Genomic DNA, 20466 nt, shown 5'->3' with positions numbered 1-20466 from the left:
TGTGAGAGGCCATTCGGAACAGGCTACAGTGGAGAGAAGGCTGGAGCATGGGCGGCCTCACCTCAGGAAGGGATGTGGGATGAGACCCCCTTTCTCCCAAAAGACACTAAAAGTGACCCTGAGGGGAAGGCAGGAGAGGGAAACTAATCCTTACTGGGGAAAGGACTGTACTAGCAGGAGACACTTGGATCCTCAGGTTACATGCGAAAAAAAAATCACATTTCCCTGGTTTGGATGAAAACCCCTTACATGCACCTCTTCACACATGCACATACAGACACACAATTAATCATTCCTATTTCTTGGATTCCCTAAAGTTCTATTTATCTTCCAATACAGCAATTATCACATTATACTGTATTCTTTCTGGCATGCTCATATGTTTTTATAATTGTACTTGTGAACTTTTCCTTTGTATCTTTTGCCAGTAAAGTGCCCAGCATATGTTGAGAATTGTTTGTTAAATGAATATTTGAATAAATGGCTATTACACATATTTGCTAACAAGATGGAACTCTGACTCACTCAGCAGGATCAAGTCTCATTATCATCAAGGAGCTGATGCCAGTTTTGTTCCTACCTTTCTGCTCATCCCTAAACCAAGTGGGTGGACCCTGGACTTCAGGAAGCATTAGATCTGTGGTCACCCACACTGGAATCCACAGTATTCCTCCAGGCTCTGTAGCTTCTGGCTAATGAGGATGTGTGGACAGGCTGGTGGGGGCATGTCACCCACACTGGGCCTGGCAGAGCTGGCCCAGCAGCACTGCCCAATATAGCGGTCAGCTTATCTCCAAGAGCAGCAATGGCCTGGTGAGAAAGAGGAGTGGGCAGGCATGGCTTTTGAGTCATTTGACAAGTGCCTGGAAGCTTATTGCCCCCGCAGCCCCCAAATTGTGCTTCCTCTTTCCTGTCACAGTATCCAAAATTCCATTATCATTCGTAACCCATGCTTTTGGATATTTCAGAGAGGCCAATTTGTGAGTGATTTCTTAACTTGGTGTCTGTGGAGGATTCCGGAATAGTTGAGGGAGGCAGGGTTAGGTGAGGAGGATAGAGAGAAAAAAATGAGAGGGAGATACAGACAGACTCTGCTTCTATTCCAATGGTGGCTTGTGCAGGATAACACATTCTAGAATGCCCTCGGCCCTTCCACGGTTGTCCAGACAATATTGAGAAGCGCTCGGGGTCAGGACTCACCACACAAATGCTTAAACACACGCTTTCTCTCCCAGCCAGAGCACCTGGAAACTCAAGGATGACAGAAACGAGAGAAGGAGAAGGTGCTCTAACCTTGACATGCCGGAGCCCACACTTCCAGCTCCCTTCTCCATCCAGATAAGACCTAGGATCTGAAGAAGAACCCTTTTCTCTATGAAGGCTAAGAACTTAAAAGGAAACACAGGATGGCATTTTCCTGATCCCAAACTGAAATGTCAGTTCAGACATATCCATAAATTTCTTTATCTGAAGTCATAAAAAAGGAAAATAAATTGCCTTTAGTTTACGCTTGATAAATTTCTTTATTGACTAATGGATTTAATTTTATTGACCCCTGATCCAGGAGAGGACTGTCAATTGGATCATCCACCCTGCCAAGACCACTTCTGGAGTTGCTGTTCTGAGCCACCTAGACGAACGCACAGGCCAGCCCCCGGAACCTGCTCTTCATTTGCCTTCCATGCCCAACTTGAACCAGTGATTTGTTATGCTTTTTCTTCTCGTTGTAAGTAAATATTCACTTGGTACCTAATTTTGCTTTTGTGATTTTGTGTTTCTTCTCATCAAGAGGGCCTCCATATTATATAAGCTTCCATCCCCACAAAGTTGGATCTGCTCTGTCATACGTCTGCTCGTGTAGTGCACATTCTTAGTGTGCATACTTACACAGGAAATCTCAATTCCTGAGCGTCCTGATAACTATGATTCTTAGTTAACCAGAATGTTCTCTGCATAATGCTCTTAGAAGCAAGTAATGAAATTAGAAGGAAAAAAGCAGATAGTGGGGATTTCTAATTTTAGAAGTGTAGCAATTGTTCTACTTGATCCCTAATCCTTTTTTTCTCTACATGCACAGAAAGGCACAATAACAGCTAACACTTACATAGTGTTTACTGGGAGCTGGGCCCCTTTTAGTCCTCACAGACACCCCTTGAGGTGGGTACCCTAGCTGTACTCATTTTATAGATAAGACACTGAGACACAGAGAAGTTAATTTTCCCAAGGTTACACCTAATATACAAGATACAGGTGGGAGTTGACCAGGCCATCCAGGTCCAGGATCCAGGGTCTTGACCTCTAAGCTATATCATCTGTGTAGGATCATTGTTTATGTTTGAAATCATGACCCAGTACCACAGAAACAAAATCTTTACTTTGTTTTCAATTGATAAATACTCTCCATTCCTCTCAGAATTCTGTTTAAATGAAGTTATGGTCGCTTCACTTCAAATTTCCTCCCTCTGTCCTCTAGAAATGAGAGACATCCCTCGAAACACAAGTAGTCCAACACATAGTAAGGGGCTGCAGTGGGCTGAGTGGTGCCCCCAAAGACAATAGTCCTAATTCCTAGGACCTGTGAAGGTTATTTTATACGGTAAAGTTTTAGCAGATGTGACTAAAGTAAGGCTTTGGGGATGAGGAGATTATCCTGAATTATGTGGGTGGTCCCTAAATACCATCAAAAGTCTCCTTACAAGAGAACAGCAGAGGGAGATTAGAGAAGGCAATGTGAAGACAGGGCAGACATTGGAGTGATGCAGCCACAAGCCAAAGAATGCCAAGGAATGCTGGCAGCCGCCAGAAGATAGAAGATGCAAGGAACTGATCCTTCTCCGGAGCCCCTGAGGGAGCACAGCTTTGTTGACACTTGAACTTCAGAGTTTTGGCCTCCAGAACTGTGAGAGAATAAATTTCCGTTGTTTTAAGCCATCAGGGTTGTGACAGTTTGTTAGAGCAGCAATAGGAAACTAACGCAGGAGTCAACACACGGCAGCCAATAGTTTAAGCGCAATAATAATCGTAGCTGCCATGCATCACACCCTTCCATTGTATTGGGTAAGCACCGTGTGACGCACAGTCCTCCACTTAATCCTCATAAAGTAAATGAAGAAACTAAAGTCAAGCAGCTACTAAGTGGGAGAGAAAGGATTTAAACCCAAGTCTGTCTGACTCCAAAGGCCATGAACAGAAACACAATAAAGTCAATTCCAACACCTCACATGGACAATTATTAACCTAAAATGACAGCCAAACTCCAACAGTTCTTAATGATTTCTCTGGAGCTAGATTTATTAACTAAACTTTCCCTTTTTGCCCATACACACTCTCACATTTGGTTATCTGTTGGTTCTTCTTAGTGCCACTTAAAAAAATGAGGTACAAACTACTATGAGCCCATTTTCCAAATGGAAGAAACTGAGACACAGAGAAGTCACTTGTTGGAGCTCACCCCAGAGCCTGGCCCCGGAAACTTGCTCTCACCACTCTTCATACCCCTACAGAATCTTGGTCTAGGTGTGTAAGAAACAGCTGGCAACTTTCAATTTTTTAAAGTGGCTTTTGGTTCATGGAGTGGGTGTACCAGTTCTCTGTGCACAAAGGTTAATTAAACCCCTATAAAATGCACAAGCAGCCAGGTCTTTGTCTCTGAGATGACAAAATCACAAATGATTCCTCTTCAAAATGAAGCTTGTCATAATCTGTTGCCAGTGGGTTGCATGTATTTTTCCCGTTTTAACAACATGCACTTCCCTCTTCATCAGAAACATTAGGTCACAAAAGCCAATCTCATCTACATCTTTACAATGTTGTTTCTCATCTTTCTGTGTGCGAGAGAGAGAACTGGTAATGAAGCAGCCAAATTGGCTTCCAGGGAGGATCTGTCCTCACTTAGAATAGTTTCAGAATCCATTCAGGATGCGTCTGATTTCTCATTAAGTCCTCTGAAGCCATTTATTTGGGGCCAGCTTTTCAGGGATAGGGCATCAATTGTGTGCCAGTTATTGGGAATTATAACACAGCATATGCAGTATGACAACACCAAGTCCATTGGATTTGCAGGAGATTACAGGAGGATGTTATAGAAGTCAGCAGCAATTAGACTGAAAACATTTCTGAGCAGAGAGAGAGCACGAACATAAAGAAATAGATTCTTTCCTGTCGTCTGACATCTCTCCTGTGGTCTCTGGGTTGAGCTTACATGAATTCCCACTCCCACCATTCCTTTTTCTGCATTGATTCCTGCCCACTCCCTCTCTCCCTCAAGCAGGTATCATACAAAACTAGGAGTAGGGATGGAAGGTGGCTTGGTGCTTGCGGCCACGCAATGGTGGCTGGCTGGTCAATTCAGCCACGTCGTGGGCACAGTTACGTTCAGAAAAGGGCAGGTGCATGTTATCTCATGAGGTTTTAGCTGACCCATAAACCCCAAACTAGTTCCCAAACCATGAATCATAGTCTTGTCAGGCTCACAGCTGCATCCACGTGAAGGAATTCTAGGTCAGTCTACCCCCTTCCCTCAGTACACATAATAGGCTCAGGAAGAGCTTATAGGAGGGGCACTGGTGAAGTGTTTCAACCTTGCTGGCAACATCGTCTAAAGTTACCAATGTGCATACTTTGTAATCCAACCATTGCACTTTCATGATCCTATCCTAAGAGGACAGAAAAAGAATGCCCTTGATTATAAGGATATATGTGCAAGGGTGTTTATCACAGTATAGTGTCCAATGGTAAAAAACCTGGCAGCAAACTATTTTCATTTTCTGCAGTAGGAAATGGTTGAAGAAAGTCTGGAAAATATATATTATGGAATATTATGCAGCTATTAAAAAGAATGAGTTACAGCTGCGTGCATGAACCTGGAAGGATATCCATGTAGATCAAGTGAAAAAAGCTAGTTGTAGAGTAATGCACACAATACTATATGATCAAACTTCAAATTACCAGGACTTAGTGTCCCCAGAAAGAATATCATCATGATAATATCATCTGTAAATGTGAGGCGGGCTTATCCACATACCCATAATGCAAAAGAAGTCTGAATCCTAAATTGGGTCAGTTTCAATCTAGCTACAGGGGTAGACTCAATAATATGTATATGTCCTGCTCAAGTTTATACAACCTTAGTAAGCCTCATGAAGTAAAAATATCTTTTACCCTCCAGGGAAATCCCTTAAAGTTGGGGTTCTGCTGGGGTGTTAAGTTGAGGATAGGATGAAAAGAAAGCATTTTAGATTTGCCTTTTCAAAATACGCATGACTATGTCTTACCCCAGACCTGTTGAGTCTGAATTTCCAGAAGGTTGAGGATGGGAGATGAAGAGGAAGACCAGAATGTATAAAAGTGCCCCAGGGGACCTAGCCACTCTTTCTTCCTTTTTTTGATCCACTTGAAAATAACTGTTTTAAAAGTATATGCCCTGGAGTCAGCCTGGTAGCATAGCGGTTAAATTCGTGCTCTGCTTCCGTGGCTCGGGGTTCGCCAGTTGGGACCCAAGGCGAGTACCTATGCGCCACTCATCAAGCCATGCTGTGGCAGGTGCCCCCCCATATAAAACAGAGGAAGATGGGCATAGATGTTAGCTCAGGGCCAATTCTGCTCAGCAAAAAGAGGAGGATTGGTGGTGTACGTTAGCTCAGGGCTAATCTTCCTCAAAACAAAAAAAAAGCATATGACCTGCTTCAATTATCAAGAGGCAGAGGTAATGATGATAGTGACAACAGCATTTACAATGTGCCAGACATTGATCCAAGGGTATTAGCATTAACTAATTCATTTCATTCTCACAACAACCTACAAGGCAAGTGTTAATTATCATTATCCCCATTTTACAGATGAGAATAGACAGGTTAAAAATCATGCCCATGATTACAGAGCTAGTTAGTGGTAGAGTTGGGGTTTATGACCCAGGAAGTCTAGCTTCAGAGTCTGTATGAAGATATGTGAGCCAGAGCAAGCAAAACAGGGCAGGCTCATGGGCTCAAAGAAACATTTTCATGCCCGAGTTTAACATTTATCTTGTCCCTTGGATGAGACCTCAAGAGCTGTTCTGTTTCTTATAGCTCGCCCACTGCCACAGTCCTTGTCACTGAATTGCCCTTGCCTTTGAATTGTTCAGTGTATCTGGAGAAATGATTCTGAGAAAATACACTCTACTATTTCACACTCTCTTTGCTCCCTCAGTTCCTCCCTTGCCATGGAAACAGGCTCGTTCATAAGCAGAGAACTATACCGAGTCTTTCATTAGAAGTCTGTACAAAAATGGGCTGACATCTCAGGATGTCTCGTTCTTCTCTACCATGTTCCTAACAGGTGTCACTTTCCAGACCTATCTTTAAAATCAGCCTGTGAGCACTGGCTTGCCTCTGAAATCACTTGCTTAGGGGAGGAGGAGGCAGCAAAGGAGAGAGGTGTATCAATGTTCTTTTCTCTAAAGAAGCCTTGTTCTCAGCCTAAAACATGGAAATTAAGTCTTTCTTGCCTTCAACAATTATGACGTTGTGGGAAGAAAAGTGTCCTAAGAGTTAAGGGCCAGTTCTGTCACTTTTTAACAGTGTGTCTTCAACCAAGTCACTTAACTTTCTGAACCTCAGCTTCAACACTTGTAAAATGGGACCAATAGTTGCTGCTCTACTGACATCACAAGGTGGTTGTCCTGATCCAAATAAGAACCCAGACCTTCTGGCTTCATATTTATGGTCTCCATCCATCCACTCATCCCTCCATCCCTCCATCCATCATCCTTTCATTTCTTCATTCACTCATCCATTCAATTCATATTGTATTTTCCAAGAGTTAGCTAAGTGAAAAGTATATGTGGACGCTGGGGGAAGAAAAAGACAGAGGCACTCCAGATTGAGAAGGGGCATTGAAGGCAGAGGAAATGAGGTGATTAAGAGCATGATGTAAGCAGGGACCAACAGCAGCCCATGACTCCATGTTCTAATATTTCACATGCTATTCCAATTCCCGTGGAGGCAATCACTATATGGGGCACACAAAGAATTTTTGAAGTTTCCTTAAGATAGAGCCATCTTTACTTCATCCAGGCAGAACTCTTTAGTTGACATCTTCTATGTTACCTTCTCTCTAGGCCCCTCTGTTAAGTATGACAATTGGTGACCAGAGGTCGGCAAGGCTTACAAGTCAGGCCTGCTCCTTTGATCCAGCCATAGGAAAAAGAATCGGTGGAGTGCTTTAAATCCGTGCCTGATATAAAGATAAACCTTAGGTGTTATATATTCCATATAAAAGGCAGGTTCTACAAGGTCCCCCAAAAACGATTTTAAAGCAAATTAATGGTATGCACGTTGCAATAAGGGACATACTAACAATACTTTGAACTGGTCAAGTGCCAACGTACTGTTAGATTTATCTTTGAAGTATCTTAAAAAGATGAAAATATAAGAGAATAGAAAACATTACTTCACTGGCCCTATTTTATAAATGAAAGAACAGACTGGAAGCACCATGTGGCAGATTACACAGTAAAATCAGCAGCTAAACAAGAATTAGACGTCAAGTTTCCTGGATTCCCGGGGAGAGTTGACCTCCCATCCGAGGTGATTACTGAGCATAATAGGTTTTCATCATCAGATTCTGGAGGGCTTCTTCTATTCTGACAATATTGCTGATAATTCTAGCAATAACTCATTCATCTATTTATTAATCTCACAAACACTTAAGTGGGGAAAGGGAGTGGAAAGTGTCTACAGATGGGGCTGGAGCAGTAATTAAGAGGCCAAAACCTCCAGTGCCTTGAAAGCTAAGGTCAGTCACAGGCCTTTACCCTGAGGGCGGTGAGAAATCCCATAAGAGTTTCCCGGAGAGGAATGTCTGAGCACTCAGCAGCAATCACTCTGGGCTACAGTGGGCCTGACAGGAATGGGCAGATCTTAGAGCAGGAAATCCAGTCGGAATTATGGCGACAAAACGCGCGAGAGATGGTGGTGGCGGCCCTAAAAAGCAGGTGAACGGATCTTATCAAAATGTGAGAACCAAGGCGTGGTTCTTTCCCCATATCCCACTGTTTCCGGATTTCTCCTTCTAGGACGACCGCAAATGTGTTTCCGGTAGAAAAATCGTCCCTGCTCCTTCTCCAGCCTTCCCTGTTCCTGGTCGGACCTGGCCCTGGCACAGTCAGGAATGGGAGAGGATGCAGAAGACCGGGGGCCCCGGGGGCTTTATCACGGCGATCAACTGTTCTGACTCCTGAATTCCAGAGCCTGGGGCCCACTGAGCCCGTTTGACTTCGGCGTCCCGAATTCGCCAGCAGCCTGAGCTCTCACTAACCACTTTTCGCCCTCTCCCAACACTGAGGCCACGCCTCTCGTTGCCTGCGGCCAGCGCTTGGAAATTTGCACGCCGCCGCGGGGGCGAGGCCGGGGACGCTAGCTCTACCACAACCCCACCCCCGCCCCTTCCCGCAGCCCTATTGGTCTACCAGCCTGCCACTCAGCCGAGCGCCCGCCCCCAGCGTTCGGCCCAGAGGCAGAATCCGGAGTCTCCTGCGGGTATTAGTATCTCCTTTCTCCCTTTTCCAGGTCGTTTCCTGTGCTTGGAGTAAGGGTTCCAATGCCAGCTGCCATTTCGCGGCCGATGGCGGACTTGCAAAAACACTTTCTCTTTGGATTCTACCCCTCTAAGATGGACAGGGCGGGAATAGTCCAGTTTTACAGGCTGGAGACATAAGAATCGCAGAGGTTGAGTGACTTTGCGCAGGGATTTTAAAACGGGATTTTAATAGTGGCTCCAGACAGACCCGTGTTTTCTGCTCCATAGCACTGACTCAGTCATTAAACCTGTCTGGACATATTTTCTCCTCTGTAAAATGGGGAAAATAATAGCCACCTTGCGGAACTAGTGTGAAGAATACATAAAGTAACAGCAGAAAAACCCCCTGCAGGGACTGACCCGTGGTAAGCTGTTAATGAATAATATATATGTAGCCGCAAAAAGTCCCAGGTCCTCTAAATTCTGGTCTGGGGCTCTTTCTGCCAAACCAGGGGTTCTCAGACGTCCTGAGAACTCAAGAGGGTCCAGGGACGTGTTCAAGGGGTGTAGTGCGTTGTCATGTAGGAGAAACACTGCAGGAAATCATACTCCTCTAAGGCAAATACTAAACATTATTTCTAGTACAACTACCAATAATATCATAATACTTTTGGTGTTAGATTTTTGTGAGGCACTGTTCTAAGTGCTTTGTATACATTGTCATTTACTCTTCACAATGACCTGTAAAATACATCCTCCTGTAATTCCCTATTTATAGATGAGGAAACTGAGGCACAGAGAGGTTAGATAGCCTATCCATGTTTAAAAAGCTAAAAATTATCAGAGCTAAGATTTATACCTAGGCAATCTAGATCATAAAGCCATAATAGTTGTGCTACATACAAGAGCTCTCTATGATGATGAATACTTTCGTCACCATCTACAAGATGCCTTCGACTTTCTTTAAACTCCTGAAAGGTAGGAGAAAAAAACAAAAACAGAGAGAGGAACCTAAGCCCTGAATTGTGGACAGACTACTCACAGACTGATTATTAGAAGCCCGTATGTGGGTGTGATATTTGGAATTCCATTTTAGCTGAATGCTTTGGACTGTCACATCCCTCATGTCTCCACAGCAGTGCCCACTATGGAACAATGGCAGAATGACATGATTGGAACGGAATGTAGCAATCATCTTATCTGACCGCACGGATACCTGCCAGGAGAGGAATGCCTCACTTCCTCGTGATGATTTTGAAGACTTTCTGAGAAGGCACTAATATTATCCAGTTACCTCACAATCACAAGGTGTACTGCGGTGACTGCAAACCCTGAGTGCCTTATTTCAACAGGTGTCACAGAACAAGGGAAAAGAAAGATTGGGAGGGGGGTATGGGCTGGTAGATGGGAAGAGACTGGAGGTTCTCTGGTTAAACTCTGAAGGTTAAACCCTGTAAGATGGGAGCTATGATTTACTTGCCTGGAGGGCAAAAAGGGATAATACTTACAGGGGAAATCTGGAAGCACTTTTCCCGGGGAGCCAGGTCAGAGTTCATGCTAACGTGACATTGGCTTCTGTAGCTATGGTGGCCTTGAACTACACAGCACACATCCATACACAGCTTCTGTTTGTCCAGTGCAGTCTTGACTCTTGCCCAAGAAAAATACCCAGGCTCTTGGACTTCACCTCTCTCTTCTGCCTTCTCTTCCTCCACTTTTCCAGGTAAGCATGGGAAATATGCAGTGTGAGCAGGGAGCTGAGTGGAGGCTGAGTTTTGACCCATGTTAGATCACATTTGAACCTGACTAGTAGCAAAAGGAAGATCCTTAGTAGGGCAGGCCTGTGTTTCCATCTCCTTTTCTACCCAGATCTTTGGTAGGGGGAAAAATCATCCTCATCTCGGGGGCTGGGAGATAGCAGAGAGGTACATTAGATGAGTGGAGTTTGTGCTGGGAGTTGGGTCCCAGTGTCCCAAGATGATATTTTGAGCGACCAGAGAAAATGCTATCTTTATTAAGGAGTGAAGTCTAGGACAATTCTGGTAAAGAAATATTGGTTGTGAGATTGTAGTGCTGAAAGTACAGACATAAGCAGGAAATGAGGCAAGAGATTGGGAGCCAGTGATGCCATTTGCTTGGGAAATGGAGTAAAGGATGGCATGAACAATAAAGTCTCAGGCAGTGGCTGCGGATTAGACAGTTCAGAGGACAGCATGGTCCTGTGGGTGTTGGCCACATGGGACAGGACCAGGGCAATGGAGTTAAAGGCTCAGAGACAAATAGCCAAAAAGTGTGACTCTCATTCCAGAAAGGAAGGGGCATCACCAAAACGCTATCCCAAAAGCCCTTCCACCCCAACCAACTGGAGATTCTCCCCATGATATGAGTAATCTCTGCTGTGCTGCTTAGCATTCATTCAAAGACATTTATTGTGCATCCACTTTGTGCCGGGCGTTTGCTAATTGGCTCAAAATGCTAACCTTTCATGCACGATCCTCAAAAACATTTTTTCTGCACAGCGCTCCAAGCATTTATGGTCTCAGTCAGGAAGAATGAAAGAAGCAGCGGGCTTAGTAGTCCCTTCTGATTAGCTTTGGAGACATACGCCAGGGAGACCCAGACTGAGATAAGGAAAACAGTCCTCTCCTTTGGAATCTGGAACATTTAAATATAGACACTTTGATGTTCACCTTGGCACAATCATTAGTGAATGGATTTGCTAAGTATTAGGTTGACCTATGTGAAGTACTGATATTCCATCGTTTTTAATGCAAAAAAGTGGTGACTTCATATGGCTGAATCTTATAGGAACCTGAGATAAATAGGACATACTAGGGGATATTTAACTTAGTTGGTGACAGGAAAAAAACTGAGAAACTTTGAGGGTCTAGGTTTCCGTAGGAGTGAGTATTCCTAATTGCAAACAATCCATTAAAAATAGTCTGGCAGGATCTCTAGTTAAAAACACTAGTTTTATTCATTTATTTATTTATTGTGGCAACAACAGAATAAAATGATGGTTCCTGCCCTGATGACGCACACAGAATAGGAGTAAAGAGTGAGGATGAGGTAGTGGACTGTGTTACGGGGAGGGGCCCTGGGAGAACAGAAGAGCAGCACAGAGAGGGAGCTGTGAGGGTAGGCTTCTGGGAAAGGAAAGGAGGGACCAACAGAGGAAAGGAGTGTGATCTTAGTCAAAGGTTTTGTTGTAAGAGACAGAAATAATAATTAACCAAATGGTCAAGGCAGGAAAAAGCATCCAGACAGAACTGGGCAGAGATGACCACATGATTTAAAGAAACAAGTCGTGTTTAGACTGAATAAACTTTATGAAATCTACCGAAAGGCATGTCTCAAAGGGCTTGAAGCATCTCAAAGTTAGGGACCATGTCGTACTCATGTCCATGTACCCAGTGTTGTGTCTAGGACAGTAGACACATGTCCCAGCACATAGTAGGTGCTCAGTAGATGTTGAATTAAACTGACCTGAAAAAAAGCCTGGAGATAAAATTTACCACATATTTCAAAGAACCTTTCTTCTCCTCTATTCCTCTTAGTTCTAATTGTTATGGTTTCAGTGTGTTGCCTGAAATGTTTTGCAAGAAAAATGTGTACTTCGGCCTGTCTCTAGAAAGAGATGTAGTTATGTAGCCTTTTATTCTGTGCATAAAAGTAGATGTCAAAAGTATGTCTTGCCTTGGGGACTTTGTCATTTCTTTATTTTGAATATTTCTCATATACTCTCTATAGGCAAGGCAAGAAATCAGGCTCAGGAACACAGTGGTGAATAAGACAAATATAGCCCCTGCCTCCAAGACACTTAATATTTAGTAGATAAAACAGTTATTAAACAATTAATTAGACAAATATTTCCCAATTATAATTGGGATAAATAAAGTGGGGAAACAACGTACAGATGCCGTGGGAACATATAACAGGGAGCCTAGCGTAGTCTGATGGGGGTTAGAAGGGTGCTCAATAAGAGCTTCTTTAAGGAATACATATTTAAGCTGAAATCTTATGATGAGGAAGGAAGAGTGTACCAAACAGAGGGAACAGCACATGTGAGGACCATGAAGAAAGGGAAGCTTTCTAACAAGTGTTACTATGTGCCTGTGACCATAAGTCAATAAAAACTTCTCATATGATGTTTATAGAGTATAATTGATTTATCTGTCATTTCGATCCAGAAGATCCTAGCACATGAGGAGGAAAACCGCTTTATTCATTTATTCAGTACATATTCAAGTTAATTGCTATGTGGCTGACACTGTGGCAGGTCCAGGAAAATAAAGAGAGAAAAACCTCATGAACATCTAGAAGTTCACAGTCCTGTGGGGAAACAGATGAGCCAACGCACCATTACAAGACAGTGTGGTCGTTTCTACACTGGAGCTAGAACACCCCGTGCACAGGGGAGAGATGGTCGTGTTTGCCTGGCGAGTCAGGGAAAGCTCTCAGATGAAGCAGCTCTGAAGGATGAGGGCGTTCTAGGGAGTGAGGCATGGAGGCATGAGGAGAAGGTGTGATGCACTTGGGGAAGAACAAGTAAAGAGTCATACATGGGGCTATCGGGAATGAGAAGCAAATGTGAAAGGAGGTGAAGTTAGAAAGATGGGCAGGGGTTAGATCTCGAAGCCTCTTGGAAAGAAGCTTTTCTTTTATTCTGTAGTCACTGAGGAGAATTTTGAATGAGGAATCGACAGGATTGGTGGAATAGTTGGGAATAAGGATGGGAGACCAGTAAGGCAGCAGTTGCAAATCAATAGCCCAGGAAGTGAGAAATGCACCAACCCCCTACCAGAGCCATGATGAGGACCAGAGAGGAGGCAACAGAAGTGGGATGCTCAGCAGATACAATGATGGGCTTTAAGAATGCATGGAGGCAGGACACAGGAGAATAAGAGAGATGGAGGAAACTAGATTGCCCTTAAGGCTTACAACTCAGGAACCTGGTGGTAGGAGGCATTTGGAGAGACCAGGAGCACTCTTTATCTTTCAGACCCCAGCACATAATCACCAACAGAGCTGACTTATGAATAAGATGTTGGGGTTCTTGAATTACCAAATCTCTAGTTATTTTTAGGATTTTACTTTCTTATAGCCAAAAAGAACTCCTGCAAAGAAAAAAAATTGTCAAGAAAAATAAAGTATTTATCAAGTCTCAGCTTCTCCCAAATGCCTCCTCCTTTCTGACTCCTTACAGTTATAGAGCCGAAGCAATAATAGCCACTGTGTATTATGTCATTACCATCTATAGCCAAATAGCTACATAACCACCAGAGGGCAATGAAAATGGCCCGTAAAGGCACAGAGTAATAATTATTTTCCCATTAGCATCAGCTGCACTAGTATCAACATAGAACAATTAACATTTCTAAGCTCATAGTTATGCTATAACTTCCACATGTCTTGCAGGAGTAGATTAATGAGTGGCACAGGAGGAATAAGAAACAGTAAGGCAGCCCTACAGTGAGACCCCTGCGTCCTGACCGTGCCATTGGGTGGAAAGGCAGTAAAGAGAACTCGGTTTTGATTGCCACTGATCTAGCCAGTCCCCAGGCAGAAACCATCTAATTCAGCTGCCCTTTCTTTCAGTCCCCAGGAAGTGAACATTTGAGTGGGAGAAAAGCTACAACAGTAACAACACAGCAGGCAGAGTCCTTTGCATTTACATCTTGTTATTCTGTCCATCGCTAGGCAACCATTCTTTGTGCTTAAAATTTAAATCTTTCTACATTAAAACACCTTATTCTTGGAAAAAACCAGTCTTGTTGGCAGTATGCTAGGAGATATCCATTCTATTTACTTGTGTTTAGGTCAAGTAAAATGAAGACCAAGCTATTTTGAACTTCCAGCCTGATCAGGAGCCTCTCCTCTTTGTTCTCGTAACATCATATTATAGAATGGATCACAAACGCCATTGCAGTTGCCTGTTTACTTGTTCGTTTCTCCCTCCGGAATGTGAGTTCCTAGAGAGCAAGTATATGTCTTATCTGTGTAGCCGCATCCCTAGCACCTAGCACAGTACCTGGCTACAGGGACAATACTCCCAAACTGTCGGATGGATGGATGGGTGAATGAGTTAATGTTTCCCCTGCATGCAAGCTTTGGTGGTTCAAAGTATGATTATTTGGTTTAAAGAACAGGCTAGGCTAATTAATAGACTAGGCCAGGAAGAATTACGCTAAACATGAGATAAAGAGGACTCAGTGCACCATTCTCTCTGATTGGGGAGGTCTGATGTGGATGAGCCAGGTGCTAGCTGCAGATGCAAGGCCATTTTCCTCTTCTGGCTAGGAACATCATATGGCAGACACTCACCCAGGGATCTGAATATCAGAATCACAATGAGCAAAATGGCTCATTATTGCACAAGCAAAGAAAGAGATCTCTCTCTAAGTAACTGTCTGGGTTCCCTACAAGCAGAGCCTGAGACAAGGACTCTTATCCAAGTGATTTATTGTGGGCATGCTCTCAGAAGAAAGGAAGTGAAGGGGTCAGAATAAGGCAGGGGAAATGCCAGGAAGTGAGCTTGGCTGGAGACTAGCTACAGTTTGATAACAGTGAGCTTTGGGGTTGGTCCTACCTTAAAGCAAGGAGGCTAACTCTTTGTCCATATGGGTCAGCCACTGGCTGTGGGCTATCCTTTGGGGCAGGGAATCATAACCACCTTCTGAACACAGCTCTTGTTTCAATGGAAGGCAATTCTCTGGAGAAGGGGACAGCTGTGAGTTGTTGGCACTCAACACCCAGAGCTGGAGGATGGCTGCAGTGGTTGATAAAGTGCTCTGGGCATGGCACCAACAGCATCTACTAGTGTTGGTTAGTGTAAATAATGTTGATTATAGTAATCACTACTATTCATTGAGAGAGCACCTACTATATGCCAAGTACTGCTTTAAATGTGTTGTCTATCTATCTATCTATCCATCTATCTTAGCATAAATATAGTCCATAGAATAGTAGTCCTTAGACTACTATATAGTCCTTAGAATACAGCTATTAAATAGGTCGTATACTACCATTTCCACTGGACTGATGAGGAAACTCAGAAGATACCATATTTCACCCTTAAAATATTTTTTTTCTATGTCTGCATTCCTATGGGTAAAATCAGGATATTGCACGTCCAACTGACCTGAATTCCATGCATTCATTCAATACGTGAATTCCACTGATGCTTTTGAGAACCTATTACATGCCACAAGTAGGCTAGGCCCTAAGGATGTATCAGTAAACTGATAGTCTTGAACCCTGGCCTCAAAGGGTAGGACTAAGCCTCAGGCCCAGTTCCAATACCCATGTGACCCAATTAAAAAATGTTGTTTGAACACCTGCTGAGTACATTCTGCTCTCTCAAGCCTTAATCAAGGATCTAGACCCCAGGCCTATGTAACAATCCCCTTGAATTCCTCATGTAAAACATGCACTGGGTTGAAAAATTAGTTTTCAAGATTTTGTACAAACTGAGCACTGTAGGCCCTTTCCCTGTGCTTGGAAGGATTGAACTTGTTTATCCCTAACTCCCCTTCTAGCCCTCACATCCTAGGATTCCTTCCTCTGATCATCCACTCTGCTTATGACTACATCCGTTGTAGGGGACTGTGATGGTCAATTTGATGTGTCAACTTGGCCAGCCTAGAGCCCAGTTATTCAATCAAACGCTAATCTAGGTGTCACTGTGGAGGTATTTTGTAGATGTGATTGACATACACTTAAATTGATTTTAAGTAAAGAGTATCTTTGAAAATCTAGGTGGGCTTCATCTCATCAGCTGAGAGGCTGTTAGAGCAAAACTGAGGTTTCCCTGAGGAAGAAGAAATTCCACCTGTGGACTTCAGCATCAGCTCCTGCCTGAGAGCTTCCAGTCTGCCACTGGCCTGCCTCACGGCTTTCAGACTGGCCAGCTATCCCCATAATCACTTAAGCCAGTTCCTTGAAATCAATCTCTTTCTCTCTCTTTGTCTCTGTCTCTCTGTCTGTCTGTTTGTCTCTCTCTCTCTGTTTTTTACTTTGATCTGTAAATTGGGGGGGAGGGCCTGTATCTTTTCATGTCATCTATATCCTACTGGTTCTGTTTCTCTTGAGAACCCTAAATTACGCAGGAGCCCACCGCATCCTTTTTTTCTTGGAATATTATCTGGTGTGTATAGTCTTGTATCTTGTGGTGTGTATAGTTATGGCCCCCATCTGGATTACCAGTAGACAGATTAAGCTCATGCTTAAAGAGCCAATAAAAAACAGGTCACAAAAATATGAGAAAAGTTCATCTTCAATTCAATTAACTTGTCCAGAATTTTGTAATCAGAAAATCTAGAATTTTTACAAACATGTAAGTTTTGTGTTTTATGCTATGTTTATTTTTTCATTCCGATCTATAAATGGGAAAGAGGCCATATCTTTTCATGTTAGGGCCTCTAGAAGTATTCATCCAGCTCTGTATGTCCCCAAGTAGAATGTAAGTTCCTTGAGGTCAGAGGCCAAGTCCTGGTTTCTTTGTGACCCTATAATACCTGTATGGTGCTTAACAGAGAGTTGCATATACAGCAGGTGCTGAATCTGTACTTTTTTTCCTTTCGTTTTATTCTGCAGAATATGTTACCTTTGGGAAATAGGAGACATGCTCAGAGAAGTTAGGTTTGTTTGTCTGTTTTAGACAAATTGATTTACCATCTCCGAGGGAGAGGCTGCTTCCTCAGTATGGTTGGAGATTTATGATCTGAAAAGCATTTCAGAGACTAGCCCTTCTCTTGTTTCTGTGTCCATTGCTAGGGAGCTGGGGGGGTCCAGATGACCAATTTGCATCAGGCTTTACAAGCCTTTTATGAGAGATTCATTTTCACAGCAGCACGTAGCCAGGTTGTCCCAAACCAGTGACAAGCTTTGTTGGCAGTGGGAGAAATTAAAAGAGACTTTTGCTGAGACTCAGTCTAGACTCTTTCTTGAACACAACCTGGAATAGTGGCGTAATGTGTAAAGAGCAGGCATCCAATAAATCTGTGATCATAGGTCAGCTGACTTTTTCCCCCTGGATTACTGACATCCTTGATGGAGAAAGTAGGGAGAAGTCCAAGTCCAGAGCAGAGCTGTTTTCTAGGCTACCTAGAGAACTTTCATTTATCACCTTCCACAGAAATGATTTAGAAACAATCAGGACAATTATCCCGGAGGCAGATGTTTGTGTGCATGAAGTCTAAAGATGTTGAGTCATCAGAGTTACTCCAAGCAAATGGGCAATACTCCAGAGAGGGATAGACACTCACCATTAGCCCAAAATTGGCACAGTTCACCACCAGGTAGGGGCTGCTTATTGGTATGAGGACCTGGTCTGACCCTTCCTCAACAGCTTTGGCATTGAACAATATTGATTCTTTCTTGAATACAACCTGGAATAGTAATGTGAAATGTAAACAGCAGGTGTCCCATAAATTTGTGTTCATAGGCCAGCTGGGACTTGACCCCTGGATTATTAACACCCTTGACAGAGAAAGTAGGGAGAGATCCAAGTCCTTACACAAATAACTCCAGCTTTAGGTGAGAATTCATCAACTTCTAAACAGAAAACTTAATGATGTAGAGCATAAAGGAGGGACTTCAAATTGAGTCCAACCTGAGATGTGAAACTTCCATTAACCTGAGCGTGCACCTGGGGTCTCTATCCCCAACCAAGGACAAAAAAATATTGTGCAGCTGACATTGCAGAAATAGAGACTAGAGCTCGGGCCCTAAGAGAAAAGTGGGGAAAGTCTTCCAGAATAAGCAGATTAAGAGAATCAAATTATGAGATGACTGTATGAGGTAGAGCCCAAAAGGCACTGAAGAGAGAAAAGAAAGAAACATGAGGGTAGAATGGATGCCATCTCCAAAGTATCTTCAGAAGCTTCTCCTCCAGCCCCAGTAATTCTGCCACTTTCCCGCTGGTCTTGCTGCCTCCTGCCTTCCCTTCTTTCATCCAGTGCCCTCCACACTTGCCAGAGTGAGTCTCTTCATGCTCTCTTCCCACTTATAGCCTTTGACACCCTCCATAAGACACTCAGGACCCTCCAGAACTAGCCGTGGGCTCTCTCCAGCCACATCCCCTCCCTATGCCTCTCTCCACATATTCTTTGGTCACAAAGAACTGTTTCACGTTCTTTTCACTACTCCATGCTCTTCCAGCTTCCAGGTCTGAAATGCCCTCAGCAAACCTTTCAGAAGCTCACCAACCCCTCCAGGCTCAATTCAAACATAAGTCCCATCTCCTCAGCCTAAGTCCATCAGTCTTTCCTTGATGCTTTCCTAATATTCCCTACTCTCTTTATACTATTGTATGCTAGTAATTATTTATATAGAATGTCCATACTTTAATTCTCACCAGAGTGTGAGAATTCACACTTTAATTCACACCAGAGTGTGAGCTCCTCAAAGCCACAGGCAGTGATCTATTCTTTTTAAAACTCTTGGTGCCTTATTTGGTACTTATCACTTAATAGGTCCTCAATAAATAGTTGGACAAATGAACAAAGTAATCAGTCAAGCAACTTAGATCTCCAATCCTGACCTCCAACTCACACACAGGTATGTCTCTTGAGCATTCTGCATTTGACTGCTGCTCTGAAAATCAATGCTCATTGATGTGTCTGACTCACACTACTGCCTCATATTTCCATATATTCCATATACTCACGGTGCCTTCCATGCATAATCTGTACTCATACTGCCTGAAAAAAGATTCTCGAAGACTGTATAGCTCCAACACCAAGCAGTGAATATGGGACATCTAATAAATGCTATTTAATTATGTTGATAATTTGTGTTATTTTTCTACCATTCAATACTGTGCTTTGAAAAAAGAGATCATGGCACATAGGGTCAAAGGTTGACTCTCAATCCCAGGGTACCCCCTCATTAGACAGGTGCGGATGTGGATCCACTTGCTGTCTTCCTGCAGTTATTCTCCGTCCACTGCTGGCTGGTGGCCCTCGGATACACAAGGACCGCACTTCCATGCACTGTTTGGAAAGGGGCTGATTAGGGACTTCCTGGAAGTCAGGCGCAGCCCTTGGGCCAAGACAGAAGCAAAAGACATGCTGTGACACTCCCTCCCAACCTCCAAAGACCCCGCCCAGGAGGGATGGAAGGTCTACTCTTCAGAATAGAATCATGTGTACAACTGGGGCATAATTTGACTTAAATCAGTGTTCAGAATGAACAGTAACAAACGAGAGCTTTTTGTCATTGCGGTAGCTCCATGAGCAAGATTATCTAAGCAATGGGAGGATAATTATTGTCTACAGTCAGAAGGAGGAAGTGTCAGAAGGTGGCCAGCAGAAGTGGTGACATGGTGGATAATTTATTGGATGTTGAGTGGCTGTTTTTCTCTCTCCAGGACTTTGTGAGAGAAACATCCAAATGCCACAAATACACCCCCAGGGAGCCTCAGGGTGGCAGGAGCCCAGGATATGGGAACATAATTGCCTTTTATCTGCTCTGATTCCGGTTTATCAAATCTTTTGTCTCCCAAGGCATTCTGTATCTGAGGTACTCATGATGTTCCATCACTGGGCCCGTTTCTATCAGCCCTGCTCGGGGCCCAAGAGCCTGAGCGTCTGCAAAGCCTGCTAGCTCTTCCTTTTCCTACCAGGCCACAGAACTTCACTTCTGAAAACCCTTAACCTGATGTCTCTTTAGATTCTTCGGGGGCTCTGGACTTATCTCTTCCTTCCAGACTGATTTCTTGCCTCTGTGCCTGTGGGAGACTTGCGAAACTAGTGATAAACACATATTCACAGTAAAGATGAATTTTGCCCCATTAGGAGAGAGCAGTGGGGCTTAAAACCTTTTGTAGGATTCTGAACATCCACCCATCCACCCATCTATCCATCCATCCATCCATCCCGTCTACTTGTCTACCTGTGTACACATCTATCCATCCATTTAGTAAAGCTATGTTGTGCTTAGTATGTTAAAAGAACAGGGAGATTTTGC

General features: G+C 43.5%; 1 long non-coding RNA gene across 2 annotated transcripts; it reads left to right on the top strand.

Moving 5' to 3' along the window:
• Positions 1–1148: 1148 nt before the first annotated feature.
• On the top strand, positions 1149–1751 carry LOC106781874 (uncharacterized). Of its 2 annotated transcripts, none has more exons than XR_001378644.3 (2): positions 1149–1283; positions 1565–1751. It is a non-coding gene; the product is annotated as an uncharacterized lncRNA (long non-coding RNA). The 2 variants fall into 2 exon arrangements; XR_002801154.2 differs by having other exon boundaries at positions 1165–1435.
• The last annotated feature ends 18715 nt before the right edge of the window (positions 1752–20466 follow it).

This window comes from Equus caballus, chromosome 17 (genome assembly GCF_041296265.1).
Source record: "Equus caballus isolate H_3958 breed thoroughbred chromosome 17, TB-T2T, whole genome shotgun sequence".
Taxonomy (NCBI): Eukaryota; Metazoa; Chordata; class Mammalia; order Perissodactyla; family Equidae; genus Equus; species Equus caballus.
The sequence above is the reverse complement of the archived record's forward strand: the minus strand, read 5'-3'. Positions and strand labels throughout refer to the sequence as shown.